The sequence below is a fragment of the Carettochelys insculpta genome, chromosome 1, assembly GCF_033958435.1.
Source record: "Carettochelys insculpta isolate YL-2023 chromosome 1, ASM3395843v1, whole genome shotgun sequence".
Taxonomy (NCBI): Eukaryota; Metazoa; Chordata; order Testudines; family Carettochelyidae; genus Carettochelys; species Carettochelys insculpta.
In genome coordinates, this window is record NC_134137.1 from 118241367 (window position 1) to 118260373 (window position 19007).

General features: G+C 46.7%; 1 long non-coding RNA gene across 1 annotated transcript in view; it reads left to right on the forward strand.

Annotated features, from left to right (window-relative positions):
* The first annotated feature begins 1131 nt into the window (after positions 1-1131).
* LOC142011276 (uncharacterized) overlaps positions 1132-19007 on the forward strand; it is a 28956-nt gene continuing 11080 nt past the window's right edge. Inside the window, exons 1-2 of the long non-coding RNA XR_012645030.1 lie at positions 1132-1246; positions 1935-2029. This is a non-coding gene — a long non-coding RNA (uncharacterized LOC142011276). The remainder of the gene's footprint in view (positions 1247-1934; positions 2030-19007) is intronic.

Below are 19007 nucleotides of genomic sequence, written 5' to 3' on the forward strand. Positions count from 1 at the left end.
ATTGGCAAGGCGGCACAGGAGAGCTATCTCTGTCCTGTAACGGGCCAAACAGATAGAGGACTTTGGTTTTCTCTGCCATCAATCTCGTAGTTCACCTCTACTCAATTTGTAATATAATGCAGCATTGCCAGCTCTTGTGATTTTATGGAAGTCTTGTAATATTTAGTTTTCCTATAAAGGCCCCAGCTGATATGAGGTACTTACAAGGGAATCCCAGCTCACCTTTTTTAAATGGAGGTTTCATACTTTCAGGGAAAAGCTTGAAAATGTGATGAATTCACTCTAGATGGGCTCAAAACCCAAACTAAAGAACAACCTCAAATTATTAGTACAGGCCAGCCCACTGCTGCTCACCACTATTGTCTCTGATTCTGGCCTGGCCAACTCCCATCTCCTCCTTCAGTGCAGCTGGGCTGTCAGCCCTGGCTGGGCTTACTGGACATCATCCCCCTACCACTGACCCAGGCCAGCACTTCTTCACCTGTCCTGACCCTACTCCTGCCAGCTCTGGTCTCTTCAGGACTGCCAGATGCCAGCCCTCCTGCCACTGGGCTCCTGCCTCAGGAATTCTCTGATCCTGCTGGATGACAGATGTTGCCAGACCAGAGTCCCAGTTTTTGGAGGTACAACCACTATTTTAAATCTCAATATTTTAAGCCAGTCTCATGGGTTGCGGGCTGGGTTTATGATTTGAGCACTTGAATCATCAGTATAGCAGGTATGATGTGTATAAGTAAGATACATTGGTTCATCTGTTGTTCGTCAGGAAATATATCCTATTGTTGCTTGATCTGAGTGGGCGTGGCATTATACTGGTGTGGTGAGGCACTCTTCCTGGCTCCCAAGTATTATAATCTATTTCAGAAACAGTCAAAACTGTGCAATCACATGTAGGTGTGTTTTGGAATCTTGCAGTGGTTATTCTTGGAAGGCTTTACGGAAGAACGGAGTGTAAAATGGAATGTGGTATCATTAATTCATTCTTCTGAGGAGCAAAGCTTTAGAGATATAAAAATAAATGTAACTTTAAAAATCCTGAACAAATTTCTTAACAAAACAACCTTGGAATTTCAGTGCCCCCTTCAGGAAGGAGTTCCAGCTTGAATCTGTGCTAAATATATATTGCATCACTTTACTATCACACATGACCCAGGAGATTGCACAGAGAACAGGAAGCATAAGCGTGACATGAATCCTGAGTTGCATTCTATTTCAAGACCGAAGCTTGAACTCTGCGTGTCTCGAGGTAGAAATATCTGTATTTGTACTTCTAGAATTTCATGGTAAAATGTGAAGATTCTTAAGTGTTAAAATGAATAGTTAATTTCTGGCTTGGCAGTGCTAATGCTTTCGGATAATGTTTAGTAATTAATTCAGTTGACTCCTTTGAAGATTGAAGGAGACGGGTTAAATGTCTGAGTGACCCAAACAGCTGTATGTTGTCAGATGGTTTAGGGAGGCAGTGACTTGGTAAAATCATTCAAGTTGTTTATAAGTTTGTTTATCAACATTGCTTTTGAATGTTTTTTGTGATCTGCATCTAGATGTTAAACATGCATATGTCTTGTGTTGACTCTGTTAATTATATATTACTTTGTCTTGGGATTGTAGATCCTTAAAGAGGAGTCAAATTAAGGTTTCTCTGTTTGAGTGTGTAACATACATCCTACAGTCACAAGACCTTTCTTTTTTTAAACTGCATTTGCTGCCCCATGCCCACTTCTTTGGCTTCTCAACCTTTCATTCTGGTACAGGATCCGTCTGTCAATCTTACATACACTGCTGATTCATTCAGACTGCAGTGTTATTACACCTTTAGGGTACTTACACAGACAGATAATTCAGCATCTGTAACAGCTTTTATTGGTGCAAGCTCTATTGATTGACAGTCTGCCTGGAGAGCTGCTGAAGTAAAACAAAATGTTTTCTTTCAGGCACCCTGCAGCTGGTTAGTGCATCTCAAGAAACTGAAGAGTGGACCATAGAGAGATAATACTGATTCAACGTATCATTACTAAAATATTGACTGGTAAGCTGCTCTGAAACTAAAGACACCTAGCTGAAACTCCTGAGCCTGAAATCATGGGGGTATGAAACAGTCTCTTAGGAATAAAGAATACCACACTGGCAAAAAGCAGGGGCCACTCAACTTCTCTTAACATTTAGACCAGTGTTTCCCAAATGGTGTTCCATGGAATCCTGCGGTTCTGCAAAGTGAAAATAAGGGGTCCACAAGAAAATTCCATTGCAATAGCTGACTTCTTTGCAGCTCCCTGCCCTGCTGCCACTGAAACAGTCGAACTAAATTTAATTGGCGTAACAGCTGGCAGGGTGGCGGGAGGAATCTGGCCATTATACCAACTGAATTTGGTGACAGGGCAGGGAGCTGCAGAGAGCCCCTTACTCACCCTGCTACCTGAGTGGCCACACCCCTCTGGTGGGTGTGGCTCAGCTCAACCCCACCAGCGGAACACCTCCACGCCAGCCTTCCTTTTGCTGGATGCATGTGGCTGCCCAGTGTAGGTTCCCTGGCTAGTGCCATGGATGCGTTAGTCCCAAGGTCCAGTTTGGGGCTGAGGCAGGTTAATCGTGGTGGGGGCAGGTTTGTGGCTGAAAAGGGTTAAGCCTGGGGATGGAGGGGCAGGTTTGCAGGATCAGGGTGGGGGTGGGGGTAAAGCCTGGAGATGGGGGGTAGATTTGAGAGCTGAAGTCTGAGGCGGGTAAAGCCTGGAGATGAGGGGTAGGTTTGGGGTCTGAGGGTAGTAAAGCCTGAGAATGGGGTTCTGCAAAATTCTTTGAAGTTTAAAAGGATTCCATGGCCAAAATAAAATTGGAACACGAGCTAGAGCCCTGACAACCATCGTGGGCTGCGATAACCTTATTTATCAAAAACACTGGTGAGCAAAGTCATGAAGACAGAAATCTGTTCACACCTCTCAAGTATGTGATAGATTGAACAGAAGAAAAGTTTGGATTTTTTCCCCCCCGGGGAACATTTTGATAAAAATATCAAGAAACAAAATATGTTTGGTCTGAGTGGTTTTGCAGTTTGATCTGGCAGAAAACCAGACTTTTTAAGCAAAAATTTCATTTTTTTTTTAAAAAAAACCAACCTATTCCTCCCACCCCACCAAAACCAACCAAACAACCAAACAAATAAAAACTTACAGAAAATTTTCACAGCCTTACTGACTAGTTTTCAATAAAATAGACTGACTAATAACTACAGCCTCATCCCACATATCCCATTCACTGTTATACCAATGGCATAGATGTATATATCACCTCCATCTTTTTTGTTTACTGATGTCACAGTTTTAACTGAGATGTACAAGTCAAATTTCTGTAAAGCTAAATCTTGTTGAGAATAGAACGTTACTGATACATCCCAGGACTGTTTGGGGCATGTCTTCCTTTCTGGTAATTTATTATACATTATCATTGTGATGGCAGCTGTCGCTGTTTAACAGTGTTCTAATTTGTTTTCCTTAGAGTACAAGAAAATGCTCAGTCTTGAGGGCAGATATGCCCGTTAATTGTTAGCAGACCTGCCAATGTGTGGGGGGGAGGGCGGCCGAAAGAGGGGAGGAGGCAGAGGAGGGAACTGCCCCCGGGCCTGGTAATTCAAAAGGACCCAGGGCTTATGATGGCTGTTGGGTTCTTTAAATCACTGCCTGAGCCGTGCATGGTGCTCTCTGGGCAGCTCTGAGGGCTGGCAGTGGGAGGAGCACAATGTGACATGGTCTGGGCAGCACTGAGGCCTGGCTGTCCCCAGTCCTGCCCCTTCCACCTGAGCCCTTGCCCCTTCTGGAAGGTGGGAGCTGGATGCTCCCACACCATCCCCCACCTCCCTACCCCGGTGCCCAACAATTCTCTTTCCCTCCACCCACCCGGATTGTTAGTAATTTTGGGTATGCAAAGCTCTATGTAGAGGAGGTGGTCCCAGGAAAAAATTGCTGGGGAAGCAAGATGAGGAGTTTGCTGTCTACCTTGGTCTCCAATTGGTGTCAGTTCTTGAGGCAGAGTTGCTCCCTGGGGACCAGGCACTGGGCTGTCATTCCTGAAGGAAGGGATTTCCTGCACACTATTTGGCCAGCTGTGCTCCAGGACTGGTGTAAGTGCAAATAAAAAAAAAATGTAACATTTAACATTTGGCTAGACTCCACATCACTGATTTGTCCTCACCTGGGAAGCTCACCTGCAAGGGCCTGGAACCTGCTGCTGCTGAGCAGAAGGGTGATGCTGGTGTTGGAATGGAACACAGACCTAAGAAGAAGATAATATACTGTACTCCTGTAAATTACACTAAATTATTATTATTTAGTTTTACCCTACAAGTATTTTTCTTTTGTCACCAAGGTCTCTTTTTATCTTTATGTCACAGCCTGATTGAGTTGCCTGTTTAGCAAGATATCTAGGATATCTAGGATAGATTATTATTTTCTATTTACCACTGCTGCCTGGGTTTCTAGCCAGTGCTAAGAGACAGAAGCTGACATAACTGCAACTAGAGCTCCTTTTAAAGTGGTCCCTGAGCTTTTTACCTCACCTCCCCTATCCATGGTCTGCTGGTCCCAGCTGCAGTTGAGAGGTGGGTTTGAGGTCACAGTCAAGGCTTGGGCCAGGGACGGAGCCTGGATCTGCAGTCATAGTCCGGCTGGGAATCAGGGTCCAAGACCAGAGCTGTAGCTGAGGGTGGGGCCAGGGTTGGGAGCAGAGCCATGGCTGGGTTGCAGAAAAGGCCTGAGGCTGGGGGAGAGGCTGGGGCACCAGCCAGGAGATGAGCTGCAGCTAGACTGGCAGCCAGGACCAAGGCTGAGTGTGTAGCCATGACCAGGACAGGAGCCAGAAGCCAAGGTGGGGGCAGCAGCTGGGGGGATGTGTAGGACTGGGAGCGGAGCTGAGGCCAGGAGCCAGGGTCAGAACAGAGCTGGTGGCAGAGTGGGGCTGTGTGACACTCCCACCACACCCCTGATGGGAGCTAGCCCAGATCCCTCTGCAACTCTATGCTTCTCGGGGGGCACACCCCAAAGTCTGGAGACCATTGTCCTATTGCAGCTGGGGTGCCTAATTGGGTACTGCTATAGTCAGTCTATTGGTTGGTTGGTCTTCAGTATAACTCAGTTGCTTGGGGCTTGTGCTCTTTAATGTTTACACAGGAAAGCTGAGATAAACTTCTTGATGTCTGAGAAAATGAATCTGTTTTCAGTTTTAAATAAAAATATGAAATGGAGTGCGTGTTAGATGCAGCTTTTGTGTCTGAGCTGCTAGTTCCCCTGGGACATTTTGTAAAGGCAGCTGTAGAAGTGTATTTTTAGTTTATTATTATTTATTACTTCTTCACTCTTGGCTAGTTCTCAGGATGACTGTTTAGTACGTATATAGCTCCTTCTCTGGGAGTACTTGCTAAGTGTCTCAGTCAGAGACAGAAGTATATTAAACAGACACAGAAAGTATTGAAGATAACAAAGGGCCATTTCCATATTTGCAGAGAGGAGAACAAAGAAAGTTGGGCCACGTCTACTGGGGTGTTTAGCCATTAATATGGATACACTGGTGCAAACCCCTAGTGTAGACACGATATACAGCAGGGCAAATTATGCTTCATCGGTGTAAATAATGTTTCCTCTAGGGGGGTTGCATTCATGCAGTTATGCGAGTGGTTAAAATCCTGCGGTAGACATTGTCTTACTTCAGCCAAGCTCCAGTGAATGTATGACAGAGAAGATGAGCATTTCCTAGAACTAAATGTGCAAGAGGGCTAACTCCCAGGGTGGCCAAACTGTGGGTCACAAAGGGCAAGTGTTTCATTTACAGTTAGAGTGTAGCTTGCCAAGTTGACATGGGCCCCTGGGCAAAGTGGGGTGGGCAGGGCCCCAGCATCTAGCCCTCAGTGCTCCCTAGAGCATAGTGATCCCTGCCCCTTCTTGAGCCATTCATAGCTGCTCTCCCACAGCAATGTAAAAGGGCTGGTGCTCCAGCCACTGTCATAATGGTAGCAGCAGGGAGCCTCTTTGAATTGCCAGATCCTAGGACAATTGCCCCCTCGCCCCCCATTAGATATATATATATGTATATGGAGATATACATCTCATGGAGCTGGAGGGGACATCATGAAGTCCCATCCCCTGCCCTCTTGACAGAACCAAGCACCCTTCCCCCTGCTGCTTTTTTTCCTATTTGCCCCAGATCCCTAAATGGCCCCCTCAAAGATTGAGCTCATAACCACAGGTTTAGCAGGCCAATGCTCAAGCCACTGAGCTATCCCTCCCCTCTTCTGCCTACCATTCTAGTGGAAAGAGGAGGGCTCAGGACTTCTGCACTGTGGCGGGGAAGGAGGGCTTTGCGACTTCAGCCCCACAGGAGGCAGCTGCTGGGGCTTGGGGCTTCAGCCTGACTCGTCTTGCCCTTCTCCTTGCACTGTGCCTAAGAGAAAGAGTTGGAAAAGTGATTAGTGGGAAACAGAAGAAAAAGAATGACCTGTGAGATAGACCCTTTCCTTATTTAGGCAAATCTCTCATTGAACTTAGTATGGCATAAGGACTGCGCACTGCATGCATTAGCATTGTTGCAATAGAAAATAAAACCAGGTCTCATTCTGTCTTGCGTATGGAGGCAAAAGAGAATAATAAAAGGCCCATAAGGTCCCTAAATCCACACAACTAGGGAGAGAAGCCAGTGATGCACATTGCCCTTCTACCACTGTCAGTGCAGTCAGTGCAGATGGTCTGCGTTCTGTGGCTCTGACAAGAGGAGGATCCAGATGGGTATTTTGATGTGGCAGGCTCTCCTAAAACCCCAACTTTTCTGAGCAGAAACCGCCCTAACTACTGAACTGATGGGCATCTTACATATGCCTAAGTGAGAGGGTACTTATCACAGCTATCAGGTATCATCTGCCCTTGTTCTACTCCCTTTCGACCAGGAGTTTTAGGGCTGCACAACTCCCTGCCTGACATCTAGCAAGTAAGTCTGTCTCAAGTCCTGCACCTGTGCATTTCTCTTTCTCAGAGGACTATGAAGAATGTATTGCTTTTAGTTACAAGTTACCAAACTGCTCTTTTTAAGCAAGTGTAACCCATGTGCTCAGTAGGGAGACATCCTTTAAGACCTCTACGTGAATAATGTAGCTGAAATCAACATACTTACATCTACTTACCTCAGTATCTTCAGAGGTGAGTTGATGGCAGACGCTCTCTCATCTACGTCACCTATATGTCTCTCTCTGGTGGTGTACCAGAGTTGATGGAAGAGTGTTCAGTGGTTGATTTATCAAGTCTAAAAGTGATAAATCAACCCCTGCTGGATCGGTCGCTGTCCATCAATCTGACCGGTAGTGTAGACATGCCCTTAGAAGTTTCTGGAATTAGGTGTGGTAGTTCTGTGCAGTAGGGTCCCAGTAACTGCAGATTTCATCAAGCCAAGTTGTCAGGGCAGATTTTTTGCAGTAGGTGGAGTTGGGGAAAACTGAACCTAAGAGTAGGAAGTAGGCTATTTTTCCCTAACTCTGAAGCATTTTGCAGCAGACATGGTTGGTAGGTTTAAGAGGCCCTGATTGGTTAAAGTCTTTCCAACCTTGCCACAGGATTGGAACCCCTTGTTTGCTGAATTAAAAGAAGGCCTGGCATCACTGCAAACTCTTTCATTTGTACCAAAGGCCCTTTCTGTGTCTCTTAGCTTTGGTAAACCCAGATTGAATCAGTATATCCAAATCACTCCAGGGAATGGGACCTCTTTAGAGTTATTTAGTTTTAGTCGCTAATCTTAATCACCTCCATCCCCTAGGGTTATCAGGCATCAGGTTTTGAACTGGAATGTCTGGTCAAAAAGAGACCCTGGTGGCTCCGGTCAGCATTGCTGGAAGGGCAACTAAAAGTCCAGTCGGTGGTGTATCAGTGCTGACAGGTCCCTGACTACCCTGGTTTCATGTAGCTCCTGGAAGTGGTAGCCATGCTTCTATGGCCTTTAGGTGGAGTGGTGATCAGGGAAGCTCTGTACATTACCGCTGTCCTGTACCAGCTCTGCAGTTCCCATTGGCCTGGGACTGAGGCCAAGGATAGCTGTGGGGGTGGCATCTCTGGACGTGAACAGTACGAAGAGCCTCAAACCCGTCTGCCTAGAAGCTGGATGTGTTGGTTGCTTCGGGGAGCTGCACAGAGCTAAGGTAGACAGGGAGCTTGCCTTAGTCCCATTCCACCACTGACTGACAGCTGCCTGAGATAAGTACCGTGCAGCTGGAGCCCATGCCATAATTCTCCCCCCTGCATGACAGCGCCCTGCCCCAGGGCAGAATCCACTCCCACACCCTAATTCCCTTCCACAGCCTGCACCCAGCCCCCTGCTCTAGCCCAGAGCTCTCAACTGCATCCTAACCCTGCCTCCTACAGCCCTGCCTTAGCCTTGAGTTCCTTTCTGCAGTCCAACCATTTGTCCCAGCCCTGAGCTTCCTCCTGCACCTCAAACCCCTCATTCGTGGTCCCACCCCAGAGATCACACTCCCAGCCAGAGACCCCACCTTCTCCTGAACCGCAGCCCCTTGCCTCAGCCTGAAGCCCATTGCCACATTCTGAAACCCTCGGCCCCATCCCAGAGCTCCCTCTGCTACTCCAAATCCCTCATCCCTGACCCCACGATAGAGCCTGCAACCGCACCCAGAACCCTCACCTGCTTCCACATCCCAACTCTCTGCCCCAGCCCAGTGAAAGCAGGAAAAGGCAAGGCAGAGCGAGTGACAGCAGGAAGGGGAATGGAAGGAGTGGTGGCAGAACCTTGAAGATGGGATGGGGAGAGGAGCAGAGCATTGAGGAAAGGATGTTCCATTTTGTGCCATTAGAAAGTTGATAACCCCACCCCTTCACCTCCCATGAATATTTGTAATTCTTGGAAGAGCTGTAGTAACCATTCCCCATGGAACAGAATACAATCATACATAAACTGTTCATAACTTTAATACAGTGGCCCCCCAAGATACTGTATGGGATTGCAATATCTGTCACAGGGTTACTGTAGGAAGTCAAAGGCTGTCATAGTGCATGCCTGCTCTATAGAGCCAGCTGACGTCTAAGCCAGGAACTGCAGTCATGGTTCCCTCAGTACCCTCTATGGGGGTTCTGAAATAAAACATTTGCAACCAGAGTCTGTAAATACAATTCCACCTTATCTTGGAGTCTCTTTTATTTGGATCACAGAACTTTCCCAACAGCCTGTGGCTTATGGAATAACAGAGACTTGGTGGGATGATGCGCGTAACTGGAGCACTGTCATGGAAGGGTGTAAACTGTTCAGGAAGGATAGGCAGGGCAGAAAAGGAGGAGGTGTGGCGCTGTGTGTAAGGCTGCATCTACACTATGAGATAAAACAGAATTTAAGGGAGTCAGCTCAGTATGAATATGTCACTGCCTTCACTGTTAATACTATTGGCTCGATTTATTGCACCGTAATACCGATAACAAAATGTCGATACTATGGGTGGGGTATAGCATCAATTTTGAATTTAAAATATTGAATCAAGGCTGGTGTGGAAGTGCCATGTCCTTAATTTGAATTTATTAGCCTACAGAAGTGCCCCGTATGTATCCCACAAGGCTGCGCGGTGACCCTCTATGTATGGCTGCTTCCTTCTCCGCTGCTTTCCATCCAGGTGCACAGAAATAAGGTCACAGGAAGCCTGTGCATTTTTTATTGAATTTGAATTTGAATTAGAATAGGAATTGAAATTCAGCAGTGCCCAGCCCTGCAAATATAAAGCACGTTCATTATGAAAAAATTCCTTTTCCCATTGCATCACACTGCATCGTCAGCAACTGCAGTGTAAGCCATCTCCTGCAATCATGAGCACCCAGGGTAGTGATCTGCCTACTACTTCTCAGGGTTGCAAGAGATTCCTAGTGTAGACCCACCAGGAGATTCTGGATCTTCTTGCGATTTGGGGAAACCAATCGGTGGTGAAGAGACTTCGGGTGGCCATGAGAAATGCGGGAAGCTATGATTAGATGTGCGCGAGATGACTGCCTGGGGTTACTTCTGGGACTCTATTCAATGGCAGGTGAAGGTGAAAGAACTCCAGCAGGCCTATGAAAAGGTTCAGGAACCCCAACCAATGGTCAGGGGCAGCTCCACAGGCCTGCCACTACTATCAACAGCTGCACATGCTTATGGGGAGCAATGACACCACGGAGCCTGGTCTTAATTACGACACTTATGGAGGCCCTGGTATGGAGTTTAGGGTGAGCCCAGAGGAGCTGGGTGCCTTGGAGGAGGAGAGCCATAGAGAGGAGGAAGGGGGCAATGAGCACAGGACCAAGGAAGTTGTTCCTGACAGGCAGGGGCTTTTCACCATAGACCTGCAACCAGCCCCCTCCATGGCAGTAGCTGAGTCCCCTGGACCAAGCTGTTTGGGTGAGTATTTATTCTGCATGCTAGGAGTGGGTTGTGGGTGGGTATAGGTTTCGGGTTGGGTATGGATACAGGTTTGCTATGGTTCTGTGTCCCTCAGAACACCGTGTTAATATTTCTTGGGATGGAACGCTTCTCCTTTTTGGAGAGCTCCTCGAAGGCTTTATCTAGGCACTCTTGTATTTTTTTCATGAGGTTCTTGGGCAGTCCTGACTTGTTGCAACTTCCGCGGTAGCCACTCCAGGCAACCAGATAGCAATCTGGTGTCATAGTGCCACACAGCATTTTAGCAAATTTTCCAGGCTTTTGGTCACATAGCATGAGCAGCTCTTCTTTCTCCATATCTGTTAGTTTTAGGAGGTTGAATATCTTCTTTGGCAACCTACAGAAGCTTGGGAATTTGCACTGGATTTTTTTAACATGCTTTCTGCTCCTTTACATTTGCATGCAGCAGCCAGCAGGCGCTCCGTTCCCAACCCCCCCAACACAGTTTGAAGGCTCTGCAGGGCGTCTCCCCGCCCATGTCCCTTTCCACCCAGCATTTCTTCTTATTTTTCAGGAACCCCGCACCTCACATGGCTGATGGGCACCAATGGGTGTCTCCCCTCCTATGTCCCTTTCCACCCAGTGTTTCTTTTCATTTTTTAACCATCCTCTCCATGAGGCTTGCTCGTTGTGGAGGATTGCTCCAGGAACAACTGCAAATTGTTTTTCCCCACCCCAGGACACCCCCAGAACACCTGGTGGCTTCCCCTGCTTTGCATTCATCCTCTTCCCCTGAAAAGTGGACAGTTGCTTATAGCTGCATTTTGCAAACTGTGCTCCCCCGCCCCCCGGGGGTTGTGAGCAACTTAGAGGGGGGTCACAGCTGGATTCAGTTTTTGTCTTACAAAAATTTGTGTGCCTCTGGCATCCAACTGGCAATCCATTGACACTGATCACATGATTACTGATAGTTGGGCTCAGCTTCTCTCACAGATGTTTGTGTGTCTCTGATGTCTCCACTGACAATCTAAATGCCAATGCCATGTGCTCAGACGGTTGTGTTCAGCTTCTTTTGCAAATATTTGTGTGTCTCTGGTGCTTCTGCCAATGTGGTGGAGTGTTTATTAATACAACATCTTCAGTAGTCCTTGTAGTGTATGTGAAGTTCCATTCTTTTGTCAATTATTATAAATTTATAAAAACTTTTACCTGTTATTTTAAATGTTTTGCCTTACAAAATGGAAAGGTTTTTGTTCAGTGGCAATCAAAAAGCTGATGACAAATCTACCAATATTGCTGATAATAATAGGCCTAAATCAAGAAAGTATGATGGAAGTTACATATCTTTTGGTTTCACGAGTGTTTTTGTTACTGGAATAGAACAGCCTCAATGCGTTATTTCTCAGAAAACGCTATCCACGGAAAGTATGAAACCAAGGAAAATAAAATGACATTTGGAAACAAGGCATGCAGACTTAACTAACAAACCTTGAGATTTTTTCATTCCAAAGAGAGATGAAATGAAACAATAAAATGTAAGTCTAGTTAAATACATGTTCCTTCAAAATCACTTTTAGCTGCTTATCAAGTTGCACACCGAATTGCTTAGTGCAAAAAGCCCCATACAATTGGAGAAAATTTAATACTTCCATCAGCTATTGATATAGTTATGACTATGTTTGGGGGGTCTAGAGCTAAACAGCTTTAAAGTATCCCTTTGTCTAATGATACTGTTTGCCACTGAATTGCAGATATGGAAGAAGACCTTAATGAGCAACTAATTGAAAAAATAAGAAGCAAATCAGTTGCCATTCAGACAGATGAGGCAACGGATAACACTAAAGATACTCATTTAATAACATACATTAAATTCATTGATGACAGTAAAATAAATGAAGATTTACTCTTCTGTAAAGAATTGCAGGGACGAGTAAAGCTGAGGATCTTTTTGATATGATTGATGGTTTTATGAAGTCAAATCTCTTACAGTTGTCGAACTGCATGGGCATATATACTGACGGAGTATGCTCTATGTCAGGCTGTCATATAGGACTTCAAGCATTAATACACCAAAAATGTCCTGTTGCTGTTTGGACACACTGTATAATTCATAGGCAAGCTCTTGCTTTGAAAGATTTGAGCCCGGATTTGGAGAATGTTCTGCAAGCAGCCATAAATGTTGTGAACTATATAAAAACCAGGAGTGTAAAGACAAGAATGTTTGCAAGGTTTTGCGAAGAGGTAGGCTCTGAACACACTTCCTTGGTATTTCACTCTGAGTCAAGATGGCTGTCTCGGGAAAATGTTTTGACACGTGTTTTCAAACTAAGGAATGAACTTCACTAGTATTTACTTGAGGAAAGGCTTATAGTGCACACATTTATCAACTGTGATTTCAATAAGCAGTTAGCATATTTAAGTGAAATATTCAATAAGCTGAATACTCTTAATACCTCACTGCAAGGTGGTAATAATAATATTCTTGAACTCTGTAATAAATTGACAGTGTTTATTAGGAAAGTTGAACTGTGGCAGAGCAAAATGGAAAATTCAAATTTAGACGTTTCCTACTTTAAAACAGTTTATTGAAAGGAATAACACACATATGAGTGAAGATGTGAAATTCTGTATGTTAAATCACCTTTCTTCTTTAAAATTTCAGTTTAAGGACTATTTCTCAGATGTGGATATTGAAAAATTTGATTAGATAAGCAAGTCATTCAATGCTAAACTAATAGCTGGTACACTCACTACAACTGAGGAGAAGCAAATCATTGATATCTCTTCTGACACTGCTTTAAAAATAAAATTCTCAACAATGTCTCTCTCTGAATTTTGGATCAGTCTGCAAAATGAATACAAAGAATTAAGTGAAAAGGCTATCAACATACTTATCCCATTTGCAACATCTTATATGTGCAAGTCAGGGTTTTCTGCAGTTGCTGCTATAAAAACCAAATATTGATCAAAAGCAAATGTGGAATGAGAAATGAGAGTGGCTATCTCAACAAGGAAACCCAGATTTCAAAAATTATGCAACAATAAACAAGCTCATCCTTCAAATTAAACAATGATTCTAAATTTGATATTTTTGTCTATTTCCAATAATATCAAAAGTTATTGGCATATTTATTTCTTGTCCAATCCTAATCCCAATAAAATGATTAGCTTTAACTCATGGAGCAGTGAGGGTGGGTCACATTTTAGCATTTTAGGGGGTCACGGAATCACAAAGTTTGAGAACCCCTGGCTTACAGCTTACCATATCCACAAAGAAATGTGCTGGATAAGTGATGTCAAATGATGCATTGTGAAATGCATGGTTGCTATCCCATCCTTAATACGATATGCCCAGGTCCACGGTGGACATGTGGCTAATGAAACCGGGTAGGTTGGGGGAAGGCGGAAGGCACAACTGCCCACCACATGCATTCTACATACTGCAACTTTACCCCTATCCCACAAGTGAAAGCATTCATTCATTAAGACATGGTATGATTTATTGGCATTATGTCAGAGAAATACATGGGTAGGATGTGCGTTACAGATAATTCATAAAGCTATGTTTTAAAGCATCCCTTATTGCTGCTGCCTCAGCGTGGTTACTAGTGGATGGTTGTGTAGGAGGCTGCAAGTAAGCCCTACCTATGGCTCAGCTTTGGAATTCCAGATTGACAAGAAAGTCTTCCGCCTGGATTCACATATGTTGTGCAAAATAGTGCACGTTGTAAGCATGGTGAGGACATTAGTTTCAGAAAGGTCCAAATTGGTTAATAAGCATCTGAACCTTGCTTTTAGATGCCCAAAGGCGCATTCAACCACCATTCTGCACTTGCTGAGTCTGTGATTGAAGTTTTCCTTGCTAGGGGCCACAGCTCCTGTGTAGTGCTTCATAAGGCAAGGGAGCATAGCATAAGCAGGGTCACCCAATATAACAATAGGCATCTCCATGTCACCAGCCATGGTTTTGCAGTCTGGGAAAGCAGTCCCATCCAGGACCTTTCTGTACGGCCCAGAATTTCAGAAGATGAGCGCGTAGTGAACCCTCCCTGATCATCTAACGTTACTGTTGGTGAAACAGTCTTTCTGATCTACCATCCCATGCAACACCATTGTGAAGTACTCCTTTCAACTTCTATGCTCAGAGGCCAGGTGGGCGAGGGCCATGATGGGGATGTGCATGCCATCTATTGCCCCACCACAGTGAGGAAAGCCCTGGGCAGTGAAACCAACCAGTATTGCCTGTACATCTCCCAGGGTCACGGTCTTCCTGAGGAGACACCAACTGATTGCGTGGGCCACCTGCATCACCATGGACCCCACTGTACATCTGCCCACCCCGAATTGACTTGCACTGACTGATAAGTGTTGGGCATTGCACACTTCCACAGTGTGAATGCCACTCACTTCTGAACTGTTAAAGCCAGCTTCATTCTCATGTTGCTGTGCTTCAGGGCAGGGACCAGCACTTCATAAAAGTGGACTTGTGCATGTGAAAGTTCTGCAGCCACTGCTGGTAATCCCAGGACTCCAAAACAATGTCATCCGACCAGTGTGTGCTACTCTCATGAGTCCAATACCACCGCTCCACTGTCACCAGTGCATCTAAGGCAGCCAGCAGCTGCGAGGTCTTGGACCACAGGTGGGAGATTTGATCTTCCAAGCCATCATCATCACCCTCATTATGATACTGAACCATCACCGAGCTTTGTAAATGAAGGCAAAATTGCATGACATGAATCCATGCTTGTGTGGGAAATGGCGCAATCTCCAGTTCATTTTTGTGTGATTACTGGGTGCTCTGAATTCTGGGACAGTGCTTTGCATTCTGGGATTCAAACATGAAATGCCCACAAGCAAATGGGGCTAAGGCACTATGGGATAGGTGTCCACAATGTGCTGCTCACAGTGTTGAACTTGCAATGGGGACGTGGAAACTTGACTCAGAAAAACGGTGGGTCAAATTTCAAGAATGTTTGTAGACACTTAATCTGAATTCATAATAAAGAGGTTAAAAATAGAATTTGTTAATAATCAACTGTATCTTGTAGTGTAGACTCAGTCTAAGAGAGCAGTATGATTGCTCAGAGCTTCAGTATATAGAGGGAAAAGACCCAGTTGAGAATCTTTGAGTGAAGCTTTGTGGGCGGAAGCAACACAGGTGATATTATAATTGGAGTCTCCTATTGACTGCCAGATCAGGTAGATGATCATTTCTTAAGACAGCAAAGAGAAGCTTCCAAATCACAGGCCCTGGTTCTCATGGGAGACTTTAATCACCCTGACATTTGTTGGGAAACCAATACTGCAGCACACAGACAATCCAGGAAGTTATTGGATAATGTTGGGGATAACTTTCTGGTACAAGTGCTGAAGAAATTGACCAGGGGCCATGTGCAGCTTGACCTACTGCTCACAAATAGGGAAGAACTAGTAGGAGAAATAGAAGTGGGTGGCAACATGGGCTGCAGCGATCATGAGCTGATGGATTTCAGGATCCTGACAAAAGGAAGGAAAGTGATCAGTAAAGTACAGAAACTTAATTTAGAAGAGCAGACTTCAGCTCCCTCAGAAAACTGATGGGCAGGATCTCCTAGGAAGTTAACAGGGGAAAGGAGTCCAGGAGAACTAGAAATATTTTAAAGAAGCCTTATTGAAGGCACAGGAACAACCATTCCGATGCGCAGGAAAAAAAGCAAATACGATAGCCAATCAGCTTGGCTTACCTGGGAAATCTCTGGAGGCCTAAACTCAAAAAAGGATGCATATAAGAAGTGGAAAGTTGGACAGATGACTAAGGAGGAGCATACATATATTGTTGGAGATTACAGGCAGTAGTCAGGAAGACAAAAGCACAATTGGAACTGCAGCTAGCAAGGGATGTGAAGGGTAACCAGAAGGGTTTTTACAGACATGTTGACAATGAGAGGGTGATCAGGGAGGGTGTGGGGTTATTGCTGTATGAGGGAGGTAACGTGCTGGAAGATGATGTGGGAAAATCTGACATTCTCAATGCTTTTTTTGGCTCTGTCTTAGCAGACAAGGTCATCTCTCAGACTAGTGCATTAGGCAGTGCAGTAAGGGAAGGCGCTGGGCAGCCCTTGGTGGGGAAAGAACACATTAAGGGATATTTAGAAAAACTAGTGTGACAAAGTCAACCTTATTCCTGGGCCTCTGGCCACTATTCCATCCACTGGGCTGACTTAAGGACCCGGTTGCCCTCGCTGGGGTGAGGGGTGGTCTGGGGGGAACCCAGCCCCTGCCCACTCATGTCGGGTTCCATCCCAGGGGCCTTATCTGCTAGTGGGAAGGGCTGACTCCCTTAGCACAGCAGCTCTCCTTCCTGGGCCACTTCCCCAGATGATTCCCCCTGGTACCTTCTCCAGACTGCTGTGGGCAGCAGCTGGCTGGGGGTAGCCTGTTCCAGCCTCCAGTGCCCAGCTCTCCACGAAGGCCTCCCCCTTGCTTTCCACCAGGTTGTGGAGCGTGCAGCAGGCACCCGCAACTGGGGGGCCACAACCTGGGGGATGTTTGGGAGCCCCAGGTCCAGGCGTGCCAGGAGGCAACGCCACCGGCCCTTCAGGCGCCCGAAGGTCCGCTCGACCACTTGGTGGGCGTGGTTGAGTCATGCATTGTAGCGCTCTTGGCTGGCATTGAGGTGGCCTGTATAGGGCCACATAAGCCAGGGCTGGAGGGGGTTGGCTGCATCTGCCACGAGGCAGAGGGGTACGGTGGTACCCTCTGGGGGATGTAGGTCCCAGCCTCCAGTTGGTGGCATAGTCCCGAATTACAGAACACATGAGCGTCATGGGTACAGGCGGGCCAGCCCACGTATGCATCCTGGAAGTGGCCATGGCTGTCCACCATGGCCTGCAGGACCATGGAGCGATAGCCATTCCTGTTTATATAGTGCCCACCACTGTGGTCTGGGGCACGGATGGGTATGTGGGTCAGTTGGGGAATCCCATGGTTGGGGAATCCCATGGTCTGGGGCACGGATGGGGCACGGATGGGGATGTGGGTCAGTTGGGGAATCCCATGGTGGTGAATCCCGCGATGGCCACGTCCAGGTGCCCAACTCAGATGACCCTCTGCAGCAGCAGGGCATTGAGTGCATGCACCACCTGTGGGAGGGTGCCTGGGAGGGAATGCAGAGTGTGACCCCCACCTGGGCCCCCTCCCCAGGCCCCTCACCTGGGCCCCCCACCCGGGCACCCCTCCCCCTGGGCCCCCCACCTGGGCCCCATCCCCAGTGAGTTCAGGCCCAGGCCTCCTTACCTCCATCATGACAGCCCCGACTGTGGCCTTGCCCTCGCCAAACTGCTGGCCCATGGAGCGGTAGCTGTCTGGAGTGGCCAGCTTCCAGACAGCTCTTGCGACCCTTTTCTCAACGGTGAGGGTGCACTGCATCCGGGTGTCCTGGTGCCTCAAGGTGAGGGTGAGCCACTGGCAGAGCTCCATGAAGTTCTGCTGGCTCATGCGGAAGTTCCACAGCCACTGGTCATCATTCTATTCCCCCATAACCAGGTGCTCCCACCACTTGGTGCTGGAGGGGTAGCTTCAGAGTCGGCGGGGCACCCGGTGGGGGGGGGAGCAGGAGGGCCCAATGGTCCAGGGCATCTCCTTGTGCCCCTGGGGAGGGCTCCCATTACAGAAGCTGCTGGGCAGCTGCCTGTGCAGCATCTAGCAGGGCGCCTGCTCCGTGGGAGGCAGTTTGGGGAGCTTCCAGCTGCTGCTGGATGTCCATGTCTGCGGGCTTGAGGTCTGCGAGGCTTGTGTCACCAATGCAGGGCTCATGAAGTGCAGACCAGGTGTGTCTGGGAGGTGCCCTTTAAGGGAGTGGCTTGCAGCTGCCCCGGAAGGGCTAGTCCGCTCTGCGACCCTGTCCGCGGGCTTTCTTGGCCCCTTATTTCGAAAAAGGGGGCTTGTGTGTGTGGATGCTCCGCATTTCCTTCCGGGGCAGCTCCTTTCAACGTTCCCCGGTGCTACTTCAACGTTGTACATCGATGGCACCAGCCCTGCAGGATGTGTGGACGATACACGTCGAAGTTGCCTATTTCGATGTCGTTACTTCGAAATAGCCCACTTTGATGTAGCGTCCTAGTGTAGATGTAGCCCTAAAGATGAGTGTACTGATTGCTACACATTTGTGCATATCATACTGTTTTTGTCTTTTAATGCACCTATGCATTATGCAATGCTTGTGTTATGAATGGGAGCTGCAAAGGAAAGCCGAAATCTACCTGGAGAGCTAGAAAAGGGTTAAACTAACTTGTCTCTGAGGGAGAGGGTTTGGCGAAAGCGTCAAAGAACCAATAGGAGCTAGAGGAAAAATTCAAACCTGAAACTGAATCACAGAAGCATTTCCTCTTTGTTAGAAAACAGAGGCAGAGGAAAGAGGGGGAATGAATGAGCTCTTTGAGCAGAGGTCCCCAGGGCTAATCAGAAAGTGTGAGTAGGAAAAAGTGTAGGTAGCTGCATAAGGTTTATCGTTTTCAGTGTTTTGGGGTTTGGAAAATTATGTCTGAGCTCATTTGAACAAATGAAATTTGTTCATTTTGTTCTCTCAAGAACATTTTGTTCTCAAGAATCAGACCTGTGGAAAAAATCCCTGTGTTTTGCTTCAA